A 23,344-nucleotide genomic window follows, 5' to 3' on the forward strand; every position below is an offset into this window, starting at 1 on the left:
GTTGATTCCGGAGATGAGGGGGTTACCTTATGATGATAGATTGAGTAGACTGGGTCTTTACTTGTTGGAGTTCAGAAGGATGAGGGGTGATCTTAAAATAATGAAAGGGATAGACAAGATAGAGGCAGAGAGGTTGTTTCCACTGGTCGGGGAGACTAGAACTAGGGGGCACAACCTCAAAATACGGGGGAGCCAATTTAAAACCGAGTTGAGAAGGAATTTCTTCTCCCAGAGGGTTGTGAGTCTGTGGAATTCTCTGCCCAAGGAAGCAGTTGAGGCTAGCTCATTGAATGTATTCAAGTCACAGATCGATAGATTTTTAACTAATAAGGGAATTAAGGGTTATAGGGAGTGGGCGGGTAAGTGGAGCTGAGTCCACGGCCAGATCAGCCATGATCTTGTTGAATGGCGGGGCAGGCTCGAGAGGCTAGATGGCCTACTCCTGTTCCTAATTCTTATGTTCTTATGTCTGTGTCTAGTTGATGACGACATTCTGAAGGAATGACAATAACTAGAAAACATTACCTGGAGGTTCAGAATGAGGCCATATGCTCTAATATCCAGGATTTGTTGCCTATGGTGATTGGGCTGCAGAGTGCTAAGCAGTTGTTGTTGAATCTCTGGCGGAGAAATTTGTGTGGTTTACGCCACACGTTAGCACCACAGGATAGCGCTAAAATGCCGTTGACAGCTGTACAACAGCTGAGTCTGGTTCCAGCGCCATGGTAGTCCAGCCGATAAACTCGATTGCCAGGGACCTTGCCATCATGGAGTTTGTGACATCAGTGAGTGTGCAACGCTCACTGGATGTCCTATCTCCCAACTTCGTTATAGCCACTTACCTTAATGGCAGCGCAGAACAACAACTGGGAGAGCTGTCATTTACCAGCAGGATGCAGACTGCAGCAGCGATATTTAAAGGTACCATCCCCAATCAGCTGCAACAACATGGTTCTGCAGATCCAGTGCCTGTTTTCGCTACTTCTTGCAACGGCAACAGCTTTCTTTCGTTTTTCTGGTGACAGGGAGTGTTGATTCTGCAGAAGTCACTCATTATTAGCTGAAGACTTCTGCTCACAACACTTCCTCACCGTCATGGGGGCTGTGGGATTGCGGAATTAGTTCAGGAGGAGGAGGAGACGGACGAGGAGGAGGAACCTGAGGGAGGGCGGAGGCCGCAAGACAATCGGCCTTCTGGAATGAAACTCCAGATCCCCTTAGCTCACCACATCCCAATCATACAATCCCTGTCTCATGGCATATTACAGTGTCCTCCTGGGCAAAAAGGTGAAAGGAGAGGGACCACAAAATATTCCAAACACACTTGACAAATTTATCTATAAAAATATCACACATATGACATGAATTCTAATAAGTAATGACCCCTGTGCCTGCCATAGTTGAAAGCTGTCATTATTAGCAAGGTGTGAGATGTGGGTGTGAGTGTTGCAAGGTAGAGATTATTGGTGAGTGAGTGCTGGGGTTGTGGTGCATTAAGCAATCTGTGAAGCTTGTGGTACAGATGGAGATGTGTAGCATTTGTTGAAGCCTTCACTCACCCTGACCACCCTAGTGAGCTCGTTAAACTTCTTCCTTCACTGGGTGTGGATTCTGGGACTCAGTGCTATCCATGACGTGGTGTGCCACCTCCCTCCACATAGTCTGGAAGACTTGTGGTGAGGGCCTCCTGCCAGTTGGGGGGTACAGGACCGCCTGCCATCTCTCCACTGCTAAAACCATGCCTCCAAAGGTTTATCCGAAAATCTATTGGCCCAAAAATTCAAACGGCTGAAGCCAACAATAAAAGAAACACAACTATAAAACATCCAGTCTGAGGATTAAAATGCTGCGTAATGAGAATTCACTGCTCGGGTCTACAACTCTTGTGTTCTGTGGTGCTGGCAACCCGACTTTCTTTCCTGGCTCCCATGTTAGTGGATATTGTTAACAGTTCTCTCTCCTCCAATATTGTTCCCCCGTCCTTTAAATCTGCCCTCTCCTCACCCCTCTCCTCAAAAATCCAAACCTTGACCCCTCTATCCTTGCAAACTACCATCCCCATCCCCAAACTCCCCACCCTCTCCAGCGCTCTTGAACGTGTTGTCGCCTCTCAAATCCATGCCCATTTTTCCCAGAACTCTTTGTTTGAATTCCTCCAATCAGACTAGTGCCCTTGCCATAGTACTGAAACTGCTCTTACCAAAGTCACAAATGACATTAAATTGACCGCGACAAAGGTAATCTATTCCTTCTCATTCTCCTGGATCTGTTTGCAGCCTTTGACACAGTTGACCACAAAATTCTACTCCAACGCCTCCACTGTCATCCAGCTGGATGGGACTGCACTTGCCTGGTTTCATTCCTAACTTTCTAGCCATAACCATAGAATTTCTTGCAATGGCTTCTCTTCCCAATCCCGCATTCACCTGTGGTGTCCCCCAAGGATCTATCCTTGGGCCCCTTCCATTTCTCATCTACATGCTGCCACTCGGTGACATCATCCGGTAACGTAACATGAGTTTTCACACGTACGCTAATAATATCCAGCTCTACCTCTCCTCACCTCTCTCGAACCTTCCATCATTTCTAAGCTATCAGACTGCTTGTTCGATATCCGGCTCTGGATGAATAGAACTTAACTATTCCAATGCACTCCAGACTGGCCTCCCTCAGTCTATCGTTGATAAACTTGATGTCATCCAAAACACGGCAGCCTGTGTCCTAGCTCGCACCAAGTCCCGCTCACCCATCACCCCTGTGCTCGCTCCCGGTTAAGCAACACCTCGATTTTAAAATTCTCATCCTTGCCTATTTTCACCTATGTAACACTGCCCGTCTCCGCCCTTGCCTCAGCTCATCTGCGGCTGAAACCCTCATCCATGCCTTTATTACCTCCAGACTTGAATATTCTAATGCACTCCTGGTTGGCCTCCCACATTCTACCCTACGTAAACTAGAGGTGATCCAAAACTCGGCTGTCCGTGTCCTAACTTGCACCAAGTCCCGCTCACCCATCACCCCTGTGTTTGCTGACCTACATTGGCTCCCGGTTAAACAACACCTCAATTTCAAAATTCTCATTCTTATTTTCAAATCCCTCCATGGCCTCACCCCTCCCTATCTCTGTAATCTTCTCCAGCCTCCTCCTTCCCCCTCCCCCCCCCCCCCTCCCGGAGATGTCAGTGCTCCTCTAATTCTGGCTTCTTGAGCATCCCTGATTCTAATCGTTCAACCATTGGTGGCCATGCCTTCTGTTGCCTAGGCCCCAAGGTCTGGAACTCCCTGCCTAAACTTCTCTGTCTTTCTACCTCTCTTTGCTCCTTCAAGACACTCCTTAAAACCTACCTCTTTGACCAAGCTTTTGGTCACATTTGCTCATTTTTACTTATGTGACTTGCCGTCAAATATTTTATCTCCTAACACTCCTGTGAAGCGCTTTGGGACGTTTCACTACGTTAAAGGTGATATATTTACACGTTGTTGTTGTAATCTCCTCCCTAGAATTCCCCATGATCTCTGCGCTCTGCCTATTCTGGCCTTTTGAACATCCCTGATTTTAAATGCTCCACCTTTGGTGGTCGTGCCTTCAGCTGCCTAGGTCCTAAACTCTGGAATTCCTTCCCTAAATCTCTGCACTTCTCCATTTCTCTTTCCTCCTTTAAGATGCTCCTTAAAACCTACCTCTTCAACCAAGCTTTTGGTCATCTGCCCGAACATCTCCATATATGGCTCGGTGTCAATTTTTTTAATAACAATCCTGTGAAACACCTTGGGACATTTTATTATGTCAAAGGCGCTATATAAATATAAGTTGTAGTAGTCATAGGGGGAGATTTTTGTAAAATGGACATTAGAGGTGGTCAAGATGGACTCTTAAACTGAACGTCAGTTTAACCCGCGTTTAGCGCAAGAAACCATCTTGGTAAAGGAGTTGAAGCCAGCACTAGGAACGACTGGCAGGAGGCTTGTTAAACAGCTGACTGCCACTTAAAATGCCTACTAGCACTCAGTAAAGAGGCAGCATGACATTTTGGTGGCTGGCGAGTTAACAAACACTTTCCTAACAGCGACCATCTGTTTGGGAATAATACGGCATTGATGTTGATTTCAAGTGCTACTTAAAGGGATACTCACCATCTCCAGGCCATCGCTGTTGGAGCTGCAGAAAAGCATCCGAAACCTGCGTTCTCTCTCCCTCGATCCCTGAGCCACCCTGCAATGTTCCACTATGTGCTAGCACCTACAGTAGAAGTTGGTGCGAGGAGCCCACATATACTGCTCCACGAAAATTGTGTCCAATCAGCACTTGTGTGCTAAACCTTCAGGGTCAGGATTCTGGACCCGTTTGCACTGTCCGTTAAGACTGGTTTGGAAGAAAAAATGGCGGCCGCTTCACATCTGCCCACTCCGACGCGGTACACAGCAGCCATCATTTTGGGCAGGTCGGCAGCTCTTCCATTGCCTGGCAGAGTTCTGTGACCACCTCCTTGTGAAGTGGAGCATTCTAATACACAGATGTTGGCTTAAGTGCAGGTCGGAGAAATGCTCTCAGAAGCCCCTAGGTAGGTAAGACCTCCTGCTGAGAGCCCTCTTCCTCCTCCTCTGCGAGCTCCAGATATTTAGATGAGACGTCAATCGGTGTCAATCGGCTTGCATTGCTTATTTGACGCATGAACTGCCATTTTGGACGCTCCTTTTAATGCCTTCTCCAAATTATGATCAGCTGAACATGCGTTCAGCAGCAGGAAGGACTCCCCATCAACAACTTGCAGCTGACTTGCACTTTCATTTCTGTTGGCTCTGTGTAAGTTTGTGCAACTGTTTGGAGCTTTCTAGAGTTATTTAAAGTTGGTGAGGTGACAGGGAGTGTTGCAGCCACTGGAGAATACCTTGCTTCACAGTTAAAGAGCTCAGGTCAATTCAGACCACTTGCTCCCAGTCATGGGGGCTCTACTTGCAGTCCCCCTCGCACTTGAGTATGACGGGGAGATGGAGCGGAGGCAGCGAAGAAGAGGACAAGGTGCTCACAGAGGGAGGAAGGGGAGGCCTCTCAGCAGGAGGCCTTACCCACCGAGGGTCTTCCGAGAGCATTTCTCCGACCTGCACTTAAGCCAACAGTGAAGATCCACTTCACAAGGAGGTGGTCACAGAACTCTGCCACCTCCTGCAATCAGACCAGGGCAGCGATCGCTCTCCCAGCTGCCCTCAAGGTCACCGTGGTCCTCAGTCTTTTCACCATTGGATCCTCCTAGTCTAGACCAGGAAACATAACTAACATCTCCAAGTTCACTGTCCATCGCTGCATCTGGGAGGTCACAGAGGCAGCAGCAAGGGCACTGGCAGAGTGGCAGTGGTGGGAGTAGGAATGCTGTTATCCTGAGAGAGGAAAGTAGGTTCTTGCTCTACGGAGCCACTGCTATTCCCCCAGGGTGGCACCTCAGCGTTCCTAGTAATCTGTTGAGCCTGCAAGCCCCTTTCCACACTTGTAAACCCAGCCACGATGGCAGCAGTTTGACCTTCCAATGCAGCACTGAGATGTCGAGTCGCTTCGGTCTGTGCTGCCATGGAAGCTGCAATACGCAGCCTCACGGTTGGGTCCACAAGGTTTCTCATGGAGTTGTCCTTCATTTCTATCCAGGAAATCATAGGGCTAGACTTTCCACTTTCAGGCTAAGGCCGAAAAAAATGGGCCTTGTTCCAGCGATGCGGGACTTATCGCCCGTGCTGATCGCCGGCTCAAAGCCCATTTTCTTTTTTGTGATTTTCCATTCGGCCTTACCCCAGCGATGTCAAATAGGCGATGTGATTTCTCGACGATCTCCTGATCGCCCAAAGAAAATGGAAGTGAATGAAAAAAAAAGCTTCCCTAGCAACGCATTGCTGCGCATGTGCAGGTTGATTTTTTTTTTTCAAGTTGATGTTTCGTCCCACATTTTGAGAGGTCAAGGGTCTTCACACATGCTCAGAAGCTCTGGTGGGTCTTGGAGAGAGAAAGACAGAGAGGAGAAAGGAAGCAGGTCAGAAAGTCTTATCCAAATTACAGATAAATTTAAAGAATGGAGGGAGGTGCAGGAAAGAGAAGGGCCAAACCCTTCAGCGAAGAGGCAAATGAGGCTCTTGTAAATGCTGTCAGCTCCATGTGGGAGGATCTGATACGGGGTGGGCAGGGGAAACCTCCACCCCGTGCATATCGAAGGAATTGGTTCGAAATAGCCGAAGTAGTCAAATCGGCCTCCAATGAAACGTGCACACTGGACCAGTGCCGCAAACGGTGGAACAGCCTACTGGCAGCTGCGAGAGTAGTTGAAATTTATATTTATGTATTATTTAATGATCTAAATAGTAACTCGAATCTGCAATGTTATTGGGTTACATTTAAACATAATTAAATGTTATGCAACCCAGCAAAAAGTTAAATCTTCACTTGTTCACTTGTTATCATTACTTAACTGTTCCCTTTCCATTCTTTCTGAAATGGTGACTTGTTGGCATGACTGAAATGGTCACTCGGGAGTTCCAGGTGCATGGAGAGAGTCGGGAGATGCGTGGAGAGGCCTATAAAAAGGCCCAATGCGTTGGAGGAGGCTCGGGAGTTCCAGGTGCGTGGAGAGAGTCGGGAGGTGCGTCACTAAGGCCTATAAAAAGGCCCAACGCGTCGGAGGAGGCTCGGGAGTTCCAGGTGTGTGGAGAGGCTCAGGAGGTGCGTTGCTGAGGCCTATAAACAGGCCCAACGCGTCGGAGGAGGTTCGGGAGTTCCAGGTGCGTGGAGAGAGTCGGGAGGTGCGTGGAGAGGCGTAGCTTGTGCAGCTACAGGGAGAAGGCAAAAAAGAAGTAGAAAGAAATCGAAAGATGACATCACAGCCAAGGGGGGTAAGTGATTGGCTGGTGATTGGTGAGTAACTTTTCTTTTTCTTTCTTTATCAGTAAGTAACATTTAGCATTGTTGTTGCCAACTTAAGTGTATCTAAGGGTTAAGTCATGGCAGGACAGTTCGGACACGTGTTTTGCTCCACCTATACTATGTGGGAAGTCAGGGATGCTTCCGCTGTCCCTGACGACTACATATGTGGGAAGTGCATCTGCCTGCAGCTCCTGACGGACCGCATTGCGGCATTGGAGCTGCGGGTGGATTCACTCTGGAGCATCCATGATGCTGAGAATGACGTGAATAGCACGTTAAGCGAATTGGTCACACTGCAGGTAAAGGGTACTCAGCCAGATAGTAAATGGGTGACCAGCAGGAAGAGCAGTGTAAGAATGGTAGTGCAGGGGTCCCCTGCGGTCATCCCCTTGCAAAACAGAAACACCGCTTTGGGTACTATTGAGGTGGATGACTCATCAGGGGAGGGCAGCAGCAGCCAAGTTCAAGGCACCGTGGGTGACTCTGCTGCACAGGAGGGCAGGAAAAAGAGTGGGAGAGCTATAGTGATAGGGGATTCAATTGTAAGGGGAATCGATAGGCGTTTCTGCGGCCGCAACCGAGACTCCAGGATGGTATGTTGCCTCCTTGGTGCAAGGGTCAAGGATGTCTCAGAGTGGGTGCAGGACATTCTGAAAAGGGAGGGTGAACAGCCAGTTGTCGTTGTACACATAGGTACCGACGATATAGGTAAAAAACGGGATGAGGATAGCTCAGATGAATACGTGGTTTGAGGAGTGGTGCAGCAGGGAGCGATTCAAATTCCTGGGGGAGGTGGGACCAGTACCAACCGGATGGTCTACCCCTGGGCAGGACCGGAACCAATGTCTGAGGGGGAGTGTTTGCTAGTGTTGTTGGGGAGGAGTTAAACTAATATGGCAGGGGGATGGGAACCTATGCAGGGAGGCAGAGGGAAATAAAAGGGAGACAGAGGCAAAAGATAGAAAGGAGAATAGTAAAAGTGGAGGGCAGAGAAACCCAAGGCAAAAAACAAAAAGGGCCACATTACAGCAAAATTCTAAAGGGACAAGGTATGTTAAAAAGACAAGCCTGAAGGCTCTGTGTCTTAATGCAAGGAGTATCCGTAATAAGGTGGATGAATTAACTGTGCAAATAGATGTTAACAAATATGATGTGATTGGGATTACAGAGATGTGGCTCCAGGATGATCAGGGCTGGGAACTCAACATCCAAGGGTATTCAACATTCAGGAAGGATAGAATAAAAGGACGAGGAGGTGGGGTAGCATTGCTGGTTAAAGAGGAGATTAATGCAATATTTAGGAGGGACATTAGCTTGGATGATGTGGAATCTATATGGGTAGAGCTGCAGAACACCAAAGGGCAAAAAACGTTAGTGGGAGTTGTGTACAGACCTCCAAGCAATAGTAGTGATGTTGGGGAGGACATCAAACAGGAAATTAGGAGTGCATGCAATAAAGGTGCAGCAGTTATCATGGGTGACTTTAATATGCATATAGATTGGGCTAACCAAACTGGAAGCAATACAGTGGAGGAGGATTTCCTGGAGTGCACAAGGGATAGTTTTCTAGACCAATATGTTGAGGAACCAACTAGGGGGGAGGCCATCTTAGACTGGGTGTTGTGTAATGAGAGAGGATTAATTAGCAATCTCGTTGTGCGAGGCCCCTTGGGGAAGAGTGACCATAATATGGTGGAATTCTACATTAGGATGGAGAATGAAACAGTTAATTCAGAGACCATGGTCCAGAACTTAAAGAAGGGTAACTTTGAAGGTATGAGGCGTGAATTGGCTAGGATAGATTGGCGAATGATACTTAAAGGTTTGACAGTGGATGGGCAATGGCAGACATTTAGAGACCGCATGGATGAACTACAAAAATTATACATCCCTGTCTGGCGTAAAAATAAAAAAGGGAAGGTGGCTCAACCGTGGCTATCAAGGGAAATCAGGGATAGTATTAAAGTGGCATACAAATTGGCCAGAAATAGCAGCGAACTCTGAGGACTGGGAGAAATTTAGAACTCAGCAGAGACGGACAAAGGGTTTGATTAGGGCAGGGAAAATAGAGTACGAGAGGAAGCTTGCAGGGAACATTAAAATGGACTGCAAAAGCTTCTATAGATATGTAAAGAGAAAAAGGTTAGTAAAGACACACGTAGGTCCCCTGCAGTCAGAATCAGGGTAAGTCATAACTGGGAACAAAGAAATGGCAGACCAATTGAACAAGTACTTTGGTTCGGTATTCACTATGGAGGACACAAACAACCTTTTGGATATAAAAGGGGTCAGAGGGTCTAGTAAGAAGGAGGAACTGAGGGAAATCCTTATTTGTCAGGAAATTGTGTTGGGGAACTTGATGGGATTGAAGGCCGATAAATCCCCAGGACCTGATGGTCTGCATCCCAGAGTATTTAAGGAGGTGGCCTTGGAAATAGCGGATGCATTGACAGTCATTTTCCAACATTCCATAGACTCTGGATCAGTTCCTATGGAGTGGAAGGTAGCCAATGTAACCCCACTTTTTAAAAAAGGAGGGAGAGAGAAAACAGGGAATTATAGACCGGTCAGCCTGACATTGGTAATGGGTAAAATGATGGAATCAATTATTAAGGATGTCATAGCAGCGCATTTGGAAAGAGGTGACATGATAGGTCCAATTCAGCATGGATTTGTGAAAGGGAAATCATGCTTGACAAATCTTCTGGAACTTTTTGAGGATGTTTCCAATAGAGTGGACAAGGGAAACCAGTTGATGTGGTGTATTTGGACTTTCAGAAGGCTTTCGACAAGGTCCCACACAAGAGATTAATGTGCAAAGTTAAAGCACATGGGATTGGGGGTAGTGTGCTGATGTGGATTGAGAATTGGTTGTCAGACAGGAAGCAAAGAGTAGGAGTAAATGGGTACTTTTCAGAATGGCAGGCAGTGACTAGTGGGGTTCTGTGCTGGGGCCCCAGCTGTTTACATTGTACATTAATGATTTAGACGAGGGGATTAAATGTAGTATCTCCAAATTTGCGGATGACACTAAGTTGGGTGGCAGAGTGAGCTGCGAGGAGGATGCTAGGAGGCTGCAGAGTGACTTGGATAGGTTAGGTGAGTGGACAAATGCATGGCAGATGCTCTATAATGTGGATAAATGTGAGGTTATCCACTTTGGTGGTAAAAACAGAGAGACAGACTATTATCTGAATGGTGACAGATTAGGAAAAGGGGAGGTGCAACGAGACCTGGGTGTCATGGTACATCAGTCATTGAAGGTTGGCATGCAGGTACAGCAGGCGATTAAGAAAGCAAATGGCATGTTGGTCTTCATAGCGACGGGATTTGAGTACAGGGGCAGGGAGGTGTTGCTACAGTTGTACAGGGCCTTGGTGAGGCCACACCTGGAGTATTGTGTACAGTTTTGGTCACCTAACTTGAGGAAAGACATTCTTGCTATTGAGGGAATGCAGCGAAGGTTCACCAGACTGATTCCCGGGATGACGGGACTGACATATCAAGAAAGACTAGATCAACTGGGCTTGTATTCACTGGAATTCAGAAGAATGAGAGGGGATCTCATAGAAACGTTTAAAATTCTGACGTGTTTAGACAGGTTAGATGCAGGAAGAATGTTCCCAATGTTGGGTAAGTTCAGAACCAGGGGACACAGTCTAAGGATAAGGGGTAAGCCATTTAGGACCAAGATGAGGAGAAACTTCTTCACCCAGAGAGTAGTGAACCTGTGGAATTCTCTACCACAAAAAGTTGTTGAGGCCAATTCACTAAATATATTCAAAAAGGAGTTAGATGTAATCCTTACTACTAGGGGGATCAAGGGGTATGGCGAGAAAGCAGGAATGGGGTACTGAAGTTGCATGTTCTGCCATGAACTTATTGAATGGCGGTGCAGGCTCGAAGGGACGAATGGCCTACTCCTGCACCTATTTTCTATGTCTATGTTTCTATGTTATCATCACTGAAATGGTCACTCGTTGTCATGACTGAAATGGTCACTTTTTATCACCACTGAAATGATCACTCATTGTCATGACTGAAATGGTCACTTGTTATCATCATTGAAATGGTCACTTGTTGTTGTAACTGAAATGCTCACTTGTTATCATCACTGTAATGGTCACTTGTTATCACTGAAATGGTCACTTGTTGTCATCACTGTAATGGTCACTTGTTATCATGACTGAAATGGCCACTTGTTGTCATGACCGAAATGGCCACTTGTTGTTATGACTGAAATGGTCAATTGTTATCATAACTGAAATGGTCACTTGTTAACGTGACTGAAATGGTCATTTGTTATCATTACTTAAATGACCACTTGTTCTGTAAAATGTTCATTTCTTCTTCTTGTAACGTTTTGGGGATTTTGAGGGAAGGTTGGGTTGGTGCAGGGGTGGGGGGTTGGAGGGAGGGTGTTGTTCATTAGTTCTTTGTTAATAAAAAAAAAATTTCTACAACTTTTGAACCTTCTCTCTTACTTACATAAGTTTTACATCGTACAGTTCTTCATGCAGATTTCTTTGTTTATTCTGTTTCCCCACTGAATATCATTAAATAACTTCGTTATGTAAAAGCTATTTAATAAATAATTCCAATATATGCATAAATAAGGTGATAATACCTATTTATATTCCCTGTCCCAAATTTCTGAGTACAATTTGCATCAATTTTACTCTCAAACTAACTCAGAACAATTCTCCATCCTTCCTCAGAGGCTAAAAATGGTGTCCGTAGTGCCAATTTCCCTCTCTAAGGCCCTGAAAAAGCAACTATTTTTGAGCACTCTTTTGGGCCTTGCATCGGCCCAGCGAAGTGCATGCTAAGTGCTGAAACTTGGGATGGGCCTTGTTTGGGCGATCATCTCAGCGATCAAAATGGAAACTTGGGGGCCTATTTTTCAGGTGATATTTTGGGCCTAGTTTCCCCTTTTTGCTCAAAATGGGCGATAGAGGACCATTTTGGGCCATAGATGGGCCTTAGATGGGCGATGTGAAGTGGAAAGTCTAGCTCATAGGCTCCAAGCTCTGTGCAGAGCCCCATGCAATGTCTGTGCAGCAGAACTCGTGTGTGAGCTCGCCCTCTGGGGAGCCAGCACCCAAGCTAGCCTTTCCCTCAGACCTGGCTGCTGCCCACTCGTGCCCAGTGACTCACCACGTGCAGATACCACCTCTATACTACCCTCTAAAGTCTGTGCAGTGCCATTTTATGAGCTGGTGTCAGATGCAGTGACGGTGTGTCTTCTCCTTCAATGTGTTTGGGTGATGTGCCTGCCATGTTTGAATAGCTGGCAGTTTGTGCAAACTGTGAGATGTGGTTCTGAGCCTTGCAGCAGTGGTAAGTGTGTGAGGGTGAAGTGAAGCTATGATTGTGAGGTATGAGTGGTGATTGGTAGTGATTGTTGGTAGGTGAGTGATGGTGTGGTGGTGCATTGAGCAGTCTGTGAGGCTAGTGGTTCAAATGGTGGGATATGTCATTAGAAGATGCATCCACTCACCTTGACCACTCGTGTGAGGTCATTAAACCTTTTGCTGCACTGGATCTAGGTCCTAGGGATAACACTTATCGCACTGATGGCTTCAGTGATCTCCTCCCACAGCCTTCAGCTGTTTTGTCTTGAAGGCCTCCTGCCCTGCTGTGATTAGAGGACCTGACAACATCTTTGAACCTCAAGGACTAAGGCTTTCAATGCCATATCAGAATATCTCCTCGTCCTCTCCCTTGGCTGTTGGGTCAAGGCTTTTTCCAACAAAGCACCTCTCCTTTAAGTATTGCAGAGAGCTAAGGTCAAAGGGGCAGAAAATGCTAGTGGGAGTTGTGTACAGACCACCAAACAGTCGTAGTAAGGTTGGGAACAGCATCAAACAAGAAATTAGGGATGCATGCAATAAAGGTACAGCAGTTATCATAGGTGACTTAAATCTACATATTGATTGGGCTAACCAAACTGGTAGCAATGCGGTGGAGGAGGATTTCCTGGAGTGTATTAGGGATGGTTTTCTGGACCAATATGTCGAGGAACCAACTAGGGAACTGGCCATCCTAGACAGGGTGATATGTAATGAGAAGGGACTAATTAGCAATTTTGTTGTGCGAGATCCCTTGGGGAAGAGTGACCATAACCTGGTAGAATTCTTTATTAAGATGGGGAGTGACACAGTTAATTCAGAAACTAGGGTCCTGAACTTAAGGAAAGGTAACTTTGATGGTTTGAGGAGTGAATTGGCTAGGATAGACTGGCAAATGATATATAAATGGTTGATGGTGGATAGGCAATAGCAAACATTTAAAGATCACATGGATGAACTTCAGCAATTGTACATTCCTGTCTGGAGTAAACATAAATCTGGGGAGGTGGCTCAACCGTGGCTAACAAAGGAAATTAAGGATAGTGTTAAATCCAAGGAAGAGGCATATAAATTGGCCAGAAAAAGCAGCAAACCTGAGGACTGGGAGAAATTTAGAATTCAGCAGAGGAGGACAGAGTTTAATTAAGAGGGGGAAAATAGAGTACGAGAAGAAGCTTGCCGGGAACATAAAAACTGACTGCAAAAGCGCCTATAGATATGTGAAGAGAAAAAGATTACTGAAGACAAACGTAGGTCTCTTGCAGTTGGGATTCAGGTGAATTTATAATGGGGAACAAAGAAATGGCAGACCAATTGAACAAATACTTTGGTTCTGTCTTCACGAAGGAAGACACAAATAACCTTCCGGAAGTACTAGGGGACTGAGAGTCTAGTGAGAAGGAGGAACTGAAGGATATCCTTATTAGGTGGGAAATTGTGTCAGGGAAATTGATGGGATTGTAGGCCGATAAATCCCCGGGGCCTGATAGCCTGCATCCCAGAGTACTTAAGGAAGTGGCCCTAGAAATAGTGGATGCATTGGTGATCATTTTCCAACAGTCTATCGACTCGGGATCAGTTCTTATGGACTGGAGGGTAGCTAATGAAACACCACTTTTTAAAAAGGGAGGAGGGTAATTATAGACCAGTTAGCCTGACATCAATAGTGGGGAAAATGTTGGAATCAATTATTAAGGATGAAATAGCAGCGCATTTGGAAAGCAGTGACAGGATCGGTCCAAGTCAGCATGGATTTATGAAGGGGAAATCATGCTTGACAAATCTTCTGGAATTTTTGAGGATGTAACTAGTAGAGTGGACAAGGGAGAACCAGTGGATGTGGTGTATTTGAACTTTCAAAAGGCTTTTGACAAGGTCCCACACAAGAGATTGGTGTGCAAAATCAAAGTACATGGTATTGGGGGTAATATACTGACGTGGATAGAGAACTGGTTGTCAGACAGGAAGCAGAGAGTCGGGATAAACGGGTTCTTTTCAGAATGGCAGGCAGTGACTACTGGAGTGCCGCAGGGCTCAGTGCTGGGACCCCAGCTCTTTACAATATACATCAATGATTTAGATGAAGGAATTGAGTGCAATATCTCCAAGTTTGCAGATGACACTAAGCTGGGTGGCGGTGAGAGCTGTGAGGGGGATGCTAAGAGGCTTCAGGGTGACTTGGACAGGTTAGATGAGTGGGCAAATGCATGGCAGATGCAGTATAATGTGGATAAATGTGAGGTTATCCACTTTGGTGGCAAAAACGCGAAGACAGAATATTATCTGAATGGTGGCAGATTAGGAAAAGGGGAAGTGCAACGAGACCTGGGTGTCATGGTTCATCAGTCATTGAAAGTTGGCATACAGCTACAGCAGGCAGTGAAGATGGCAAATGGTAAGTTGGCCTTCATAGCTAGGGGATTTGAGTATAGGAGCAGGGAGGTCTTACTGCAATTGTACAGGGCGTTGGTGAGGCCTCACCTGGAATATTGTGTTCAGTTTTGGTCTTCTAATCTGAGGAAGGACGTTCTTGCTATTGAGGGAGTGCAGCGAAGATTCACCAGACTGAGTCCCGGGATGACTGGACTGACATATGAGGAGAGACTGGATAAACTGGGCCTTTGTACATGGGAGTTTAGAAGAATGAGAGGGGATCTCATAGAAACATACAAGATTCTGACGGGACGGGACAGGTTAGATGCAGGTAGAATGTTCCCGATGTTGGGGAAGTCCAGAACCAGGGGACACAGTCTTAGGATAAGGGGTAGGCCATTTAGGACTGAGGTGAGGAGAAACTTCTTCACTCAGAGTTGTGAATCTGTGGAATTCCCTGCCGCAGAGAGTTGTTGATGCCAGTTCATTGGATATATTCAAGAGGGACTTACGGCTAAGGGGATCAAGGGTTATGGAGAGAAAGCAGGAAAGGGGTACTGAGGGGATGATGAGCCGTGATCTTATTGAATGGTGGTGCAGGCTCGAAGGGCCGAATGGCCTACTCCTGCACCTATTTTCTATATTTCTATGTTTCAAATTTTATTGGCCAGTAGACCCCACCCAATATTGACTTCCCTGTTCAATGCCAAACCAATCAGCGGCACGTTTCGTGCTGAGATCATAATTGCAATCAATATAATGAGTAGGCAGCATGAATCTTGCATGCTGTCTGTACCACTTTGTATGGACATGGGCACATAGTGCTTTGTGCTGCCCACACCTGTTTTTAGGCCTTACCCAATTTGTAGATCAAGGTGTTTGTTTAGCACCACCAGGCAAGTTCAAATTATGGCAATCAGCAATTAGAATCTAAATTGTGTGCTAAATCCACACTTTAAAACAGGCTAGTCTCATTTGCACAGCACCCTCTGCCTGTGTTCACCCATTGGCCAAAAATAACCCCCATATTGTGGTATTCCTATGAGTAAACTGCATTCCTTTACTACCTGAGAGAAAGACAGAGATACTTTATTTTTATTCATTCATGGGATGTGGGCGTCTCTGGCAAGGCCAGCATTTATTGCCCACCCCTAAGTGCCTTTGAGAAGGTGATGGTGAGCTGTCTTCTTGAACCGCTGCAGTTCATGTGGTAAAGGTACTCCCACAGTGCTGTTAAGGAGGGAGTTCCAGAAATTTGATCCAGTGACGATGAAGGAACAGCAATATATTTCCAAGTCAGGATGGCATGTGACTTGGAGGGTAACTTGGAGATGGTGATGTTCCCATATGTCTGCTGCCCTTGTCCTTCTAGGTGGTAGAGGACGTGGGTTTAAGAAGTGCTGTCAAAGATGTCTTGGGAAATTGCTGCAGTGCATCTTGTAGATGGTACACACTGCAGACACAGTGCACCTGTGATGGAGGGGGTGAATGTTTAAGGTGGTGGATGGGGTGCCAATCAAGCCGGCTGCTTTGTCCTGGATGGTGTCGAGCTTCTTGAATGTTGTTGGAGATGCACTCATCCAGGCAAGTGGAGAGTATTCCACACTCCTGACTTGTGCCTTGCAGATGGTAGAAAGACTTTGGGGGAATCAGGAGGTGAAACACTCAATTACCCTCCTCTGAGACATTCATCATCATTGATCTATTATTCTGTTGCCTTCTAATATCTGGTTGTCAAAACCATTCAGATATAACATAACCAGGAAGCTATGAGTGGTCAGCTGAGATGTTACCTGATACAGTGACAAAAAGTGCTCGAGTTCGTCGGCTAAAGAATTTATCATCAGTTTGTAGTGGTGGTGATACTATGGTTGGTTTTGGAGCGAAGAACCCATGACTTCTTCAAAATGATTCCCCAGTGAACAGAGTAAACGTACTGACTGACTGCTGGGCTTTTGTGGGGGTCTATTGGGATTCGGGCGAGTCTGAACTTCCTTGTGCTGACTTAGCCATGTTTAGTACTGCGATGGCTGGCTGATGCTGCACACTTTCTGGAACATCTGCTATCACTTGGATGCTCTTGTTTGAATAATAACATAGGAAGTTTTACATCCACCTGAACACACAGATCAGGCTTCAATTTTATATTTAAAAAAAACTCGTTCCTGGAATGTGGACGTCGCTGGCAAAGCCAGCATTTATTGCCCATTCCTAATTGCCCTTGAGAAGGTGGTGGTGAGCCGCCTTCTTGAACCGTTGCAGTCCGTGTGGTGAAAGTACTCCTACAGTACTTTTAGGGACTGAGTTCTAGGATTTTGACCCAGCGACAATGAAGCAACGGCGATATACTTCCAAGTCAGGATGGTGTGTGACTTGGAGGGGAAATTGGAGGTGGTGGTGTTCCCTTATCTTATCTGAAAGGTAAGTCTAAATTCAGGTAAATTCAGGACTTTGAAACAGACTTCCTCTGTGTTACTTTAATGATGTAGTCTCGTCCATGATTTCCCTTTCTTTAGTTAACCTTTTTCTGCTGTCCTTGTTGTGTTTTATCAGACACAAATACACAGAGAAGAAAAAGAGATTCAACCACCAACAACCATTCAGAACATATATCAAAATAAACAAGCAATGCAAAATTTCATATATAAAGTGCACTTGTCACACAAGCACTATACAGCTAGGCTATGTTAGAATGATTTGCTGCGTAAATCCGTTTATAACATTTCAGAATGACAGCAGTTTTACTTGTAAGTTGCAGCTTGTATTGTGCCCTGCTGCAGTATGGCCATATATGGTAAAAAAAAAAGAGCTGTAAGGTGGTAAGAATGCTTTGATTGGGACAGCAGCAGTAGAGGAACAGATTATGAGCAAATATTTTATGGCATACATACTAGGGGCAGTTACTTAGCATATGAAGTCATTGTATAATCTTACTGAGGCAGCTTACTCCAATCTGCCATCTTCTTTTATATTTGGAGCCAGTGTCACAGGATTTCATAGTAGTATTCATCCTGTCATCTATTTCTTGCCAAGCTTGTTGCACAAGTCTTTTCTGTGGAGGGTGCCCATCAGTGCCACATAGAACCGCCCTCCTTTCTCTCACTGCCGGCAGCATGAATCTCAGTGCTGCATCGGTAAATTGAGAAGCCTCCATTGCCCAGGAATGCAGCAGCTCACAGCACCTTCCCTTGTGTTGCAGACAAGAACACAGATATTTGGCTGCTGTGGTCCTTTAAATGATCAGCAGCCATAAACATTTCATTAGCACGCCTACTGTGCATTTGAGAGCAGAAATGGAGTAAAAAAAACTTGCAAATTCTTAATATCATGAGTAAATATTCTTGCAAGTGCAGTCTGACCTCAGTTTGTGCTTGAATGGGATTCATCAATATTATAATTATTATGAAAGATTGTGAAACTATTCAGTATTTCTTTTTCACAGGGTTTTTATGATGAAGTGGCGAACCCCTTGCTTTTGGATATTGAATTGCTATACTCCGAGAATGCCATTTCAGAATTAACACAGGCAAATTTTAAACAGTATTACGATGGGTCTGAAATTGTAGTGGCTGGCAAGATTACAGACAATAACCCGCAGTCACTCATAGCAGAGGTCATTGCTCAAACGGTAAGTACTCTCTATCAGTTATTCCAATTCATTTATTTACATTTTGGATGTACATTTTGAATACAGTACTACAGTGCAGTAAGAGGTTATTTAGCCCATTGTACCTGTGCTGGCTCTTTGAAAGAGCAATCCACTTAATCCCATTTCCCTCCCTTTTTGTCATAATTTTCAAGAAAGTTCTGTTTCAAGTAAGTAGCTAATTCTTTTTAAATGATAGAGGTATTATGATGTATTCTGCTTCCACCACTTTTTCTAGGAGCTGTAAGGTTGTCCTAACAACTATCCCAACAAAAATCTCAGAGATTCATAGAATAATACAGCACAGAAGGCCATTCGGCCCATCGTACCTGTGATGGCTATTTGAAAGAGCGATCCAATTAGTCCCAATCCCCTGCTCTTTCCTCATAGCCAAACAAATTATTTTTTTTCAAGTATTTATTCATTTCCCTTTTGAAAACTATTATTGAATCTGCTTTCTCCACCCTTTCAGGCAGTGCATTTCAGATCATAACAACCCACTATGTACAAATGTTTTCCTCATATTGCCTCTGGTTCTTTTTCCAATTACCTTAATTGTGTGTCCACTGGTTACCAATCTTTCTGCCACTGGCAACAATTTCTCCCCACTTACTCTATCAAAATTCTTCAACATTTTGAATACCTCTATCAAATCTTCTCTTAACCTTCTCTGCTCTGAGAACAACTCTAGTATTTCCACTTAACTGAAGTCTTTCATCCCTGGTACCATTCCAGTAAAGGTCATTTGCATCGTCTCTAAGGCCTTGACATTCTTCCTAAAGTGCGGTGCCCAGAACTGGACACAGTACTCCAGCTGGGGCCTAAACATTGCTTTATAAAGGTTTAGTATAACTTCCTTACTTTTGTACTCTGTGCCTCTATTTTAAAGCCAAGGATCACATCTGCCTTTTAACAGCTTTCTCAACCTGTCCTGTCACCTTCAAAGACTTGTGTACGTTCAACCCCGGGTTTCTCTGTACCTGCAGCCCCTTTAAAATTGTACCATTTAGTTTATATTGCCTCTCCTCATTCTTCCTACCAAAATGAAACACTACACACTTCTCTGCATTATATTTCATTAGCAATGTGTGTTCCCATTTCACCAATCTGTCTATGTCCTCCTGAAGTCTGTTATTATCCTCCTCACATTTCCAAGTTTCGTGTCATCTGCAAACTTTGAAATTATACCCTGTATACCCAAGTCCAGGTAATTAATTTATATCAAAAGGAGCAGTGATCCCACCAACCCCTGGGAGACTCCTCTGCAAACTTCCCTCCAGTCTGAAAAATAACTGTTCACCACTACTCTCTGCTCTCTGTCCCTTAGCCAAGTTTGTATTCAGCCCCTTTAATCCCACGGGCTTCAATTTGCTAACCGGTCCATTACGTGATACTTTATCAAACGCCTGTTGAAAGCCCATATGCACAACATCAACCACACTACCCTCATTCCCCTATCTGTTATTTCATCAAAGAACTCAATCAAGTTAGTCAAACATGATTTGCCTTTAACAAATCTGTGTTAGCTTTCATTTATTAACCCATATTTTTCCATATCTCTAAAACGTTCCCCCACCACTGACATTAGGCTGATTGGGCAGTAATTGCCAGGTTTATCTTTCTCCTCTTTTTTGAACAGGGTGTAACATTTGCAATCCCCCAGTCCTCTGGCAGCACTAAAGAGGATTGGAAGGTTGTGAACAAGCTGCCGCAATTTCTATCCTTATTTCCCTCAGCAATTTAAGATGCATCCCATCCAGACTGGGCAACTTTTCTACTTTGAGCATTTTTTTACTTTTTAACTTTCATCTTCTGCGAGTTGCCCGAAATTTTGCTCCTCTATCTCCTTCCCACTATTTGGTAGCCCATAGCAAGGGTTCTCGACCACAGGTCCCCGGCTCCCTAGGAGTCCACGAGAAGGTTTCCAGGGGTCCGCCATGCCCCGGTTGGGAACCCCTAGCCTACAGGACATATTTTGAGTGGCCCACTGATCTCCCCATAAAATATCCAAAGCAAGTATTGCTTTAATCCCTGGCCCCACACAGGACCAGGGGCTCATGGTCATCGATCCACCGTGTTGGCAAGGAGATGGCACCCAGTCTCTGTGGGTGCACTCTGATCGGGCTGTTAGTAACAAACAAGAGGAGAAGCGAGAGCTGGTAAGTCAACACCATCGGTCTCAACAGCTCTCTAACTGCTCCACTGACACTTTACCAACCTTAGCGGCAGTTTATTAACTTCAGTGACGGTTTACTAACCTCACCGACCGATTACTAACCTCACTGACAGATTACCAAACGTAGTGACAGTCTACTAACCTCAGTGATAGGTTACCAACCTCAGTGACAATCTACTAACTTCAATGTAACTCTAACAACCTCAGCAACAGTTTACTAACTTAAGCAGAACTCTACCGACCTCGGTGACAGTCTCAACTTCAACACCAGCAACAAGTTTCACATTAATTAAATAAAACAGAAACAGGAGGGATCTGACGGTGGGCCTCCGAAACCCCCAGCCTATAGTATCCATCCAGCAGCATTATAGCTCCTCTATTGTTCCTTCATTCTAACCAAATAGATTCAGTCTCTGTAACCTCAAGTACATCATTCCTTTCGAGTGCTGCAACAGTATCTTTGATCAATACCACTCTCACCTCCTTTATATCATTGTAACCAGAAATATGAAGTGAACAATTCTTCCCTTTGTTTGGGCCAGGTCTCTGTTATTGGCACATTATTGTAATCCCATGTGGCTATTGTACCTGCAGCTCGTCGACCTTATTTACCACGATCCAGACATTTATGCACACCCACTCTAAACCCATCCTAGCCTGCCTTGTGTTTCACCCTCTCCCCCCCCACCTCCCCCCTCCCCCCCCGACCGTCAGATCCCTCCTGTTTCTGAACTACTCTTTATTCTAATGCTGATTGTCTCTCCCAGTCCTCTGTGCATCTGGTATCTTCTCTCTAATGCTTCAGCCTGGCACCCCTCCCCCTGCAAAATTAGTTTAAACCTCTCCCTTTGTTCTTTTGATGATAATCTTAACATTTATGCCTTTTAGTTACTGATCACTGACCAGTGGAAATAGGTTTCTCAGATTCATCTGATCAAACCCCTTCATAATTTCAAATGATTCTATCAGATCGCCCCTAAACTTTATTCTAATAAAAGAATCCCAAGTCTCTACTTTCTCCTCATAGTAAAGCTTCTCATTGTTGGTATCATCTGACAGGGTGTCATCTGTACCTCCTCCTTGGCCTTGTCATCCTTCTTAAAGTAAGACACGCAAAACAGGGCACCATATATTTTAGATGCAGCCTATCCAAAGTTGTGTATAGGTTTAGCATTACCTCTTTGCATTTCTACTCTATACTCATATTTATAAAACCTATGACTCCATATGCTTTTGTAACAACTTTATCAACTTGTCCTCCTACTTTTAAAGATTTACGTCTCTCTCAGCTCCTCAACTCCTTTTAAAATGTTATCATTTAATGTATGTATCCTCCTCTTATTCCTCCCAAAATCTATCATCTTGCATTATTCCACATTAATTTTCGCCTGTCATTTATCTGCCCAATCTACTAACCAGTTTCTCCTGAAGACAAGGAGGGAGTAATTGAAAGTTTTGGTGATGGAGTGAAGCAGGTGATATTGGATGAACTGGTTTTTATATACCTTTCCTGATTTTTGTCTCAATTACCCCCATATAGTTTTCTTCAAAATTAACCATGCTTCCTATTTTTATGTCGGCTGCCAATTTTTACTATTGACCCTGAAATTGCAGTTTCCATGACGGCATATTCTGAATGTACGCCATTGTAATCCATTTGAAAGGCCCGTAACTTCTGGATTTCCGCACGTGCGAAATCCGGAACTTACGATCTGTCAAGCGACGCCTTGACAGATCATCCGAACTGCCTGAAAAATGAGTATTTCTGGTGCAGAGTTGGACTATTTGCCCAACAACTGCCCAGCAATTACCCATGCAACTCTTAAAAAGCAGGCGTAGGGCTTGCTTTCATCAGCGTAAGGATATATGTACAAGAATTTTTAAATCCAAAATGATGCACTTACACTTTAAATGAGTTTATGCAAATGTTGGTCCAGATTAAGATGTTTAAAATTATATCAAAAATTAGAATTTTTATTGAGGTTGGTGCAATGAAGGAACTTATGAATAAAATTGCACTTCAGTATATTTGTATTTATTACAATTCTGTACATTGTATAATTATTTGGGAATTTCATGGCATATCATTGAGGGATTCCCTTCATAAACAATTGCAATGGAATTCTTCTTTGTCATTGGAGGACTAGGACTGCATGATCCCAGGGACGCTTCCGAACAGCCATGTCCTTGGGATCCGTGGGCCTTTACACTGCTATTCTCCTGGAGGCTTGAGACTACAGGAGCTACTTTTAGGAATTTTTACCCAGGTCGGAGCTATGCCTCCAACCGCAATTCCTAGGCCATTGTGTCTCCGAAACCCAAGTCTAGGTCATTTATATAAAATGAAAAGAGCTGACTTTTAGAGAGCAGCACTTTGTAAATACCTCCAGTCAGAAAAACATCTATTAACCACGACACTCTATTTTCTGTCGTTTAACCAGTTTTGTATCCATGCTGCCACACTCCCTTTAATAATGTGCTTAATTTTATCAACAAGCTTATAATGTAACTTCTTATCAAATGCCTTTTGAAAATCCATATACGCACCATATTAACATTTCCTATATCAATACACTCTAGTTTTTTGAAACTAGACACAACTGGCCTTTTATAAATTCATGTTGGCTGTCCTTAATGAACCCATGTCTTTTATGTTTTATTAATTTTATTCCATATAATGGCCTCTAAAAAATTATCCACTATTGATGTTCGGCTGATGGGCCTGTAGTTATCTGGTTTATCGTTTTTGGAACAGATTTGTTACGTTGACACTCGAGGGTGCTTAAAAGATTGTGGTTGAAGAAAGACTTAAAAGAAAGATTTACATTTATGTAGCGCTTTTCAAGACCACCTGGCGTCTCTTTACAGCGGTGAAATACTTTTTTTGGAGTGTAGTC

At 44.5% G+C, this 23,344-nt stretch overlaps 1 pseudogene; it reads left to right on the forward strand.

The window, feature by feature from the left end:
• Positions 1 to 23,344, forward strand: part of LOC139276792 (inter-alpha-trypsin inhibitor heavy chain H3-like) — a 251,392-nt pseudogene that overhangs the window by 112,737 nt on the left and 115,311 nt on the right.

Source organism: Pristiophorus japonicus, chromosome 12, assembly GCF_044704955.1.
Source record: "Pristiophorus japonicus isolate sPriJap1 chromosome 12, sPriJap1.hap1, whole genome shotgun sequence".
Taxonomy (NCBI): domain Eukaryota; kingdom Metazoa; phylum Chordata; class Chondrichthyes; family Pristiophoridae; genus Pristiophorus; species Pristiophorus japonicus.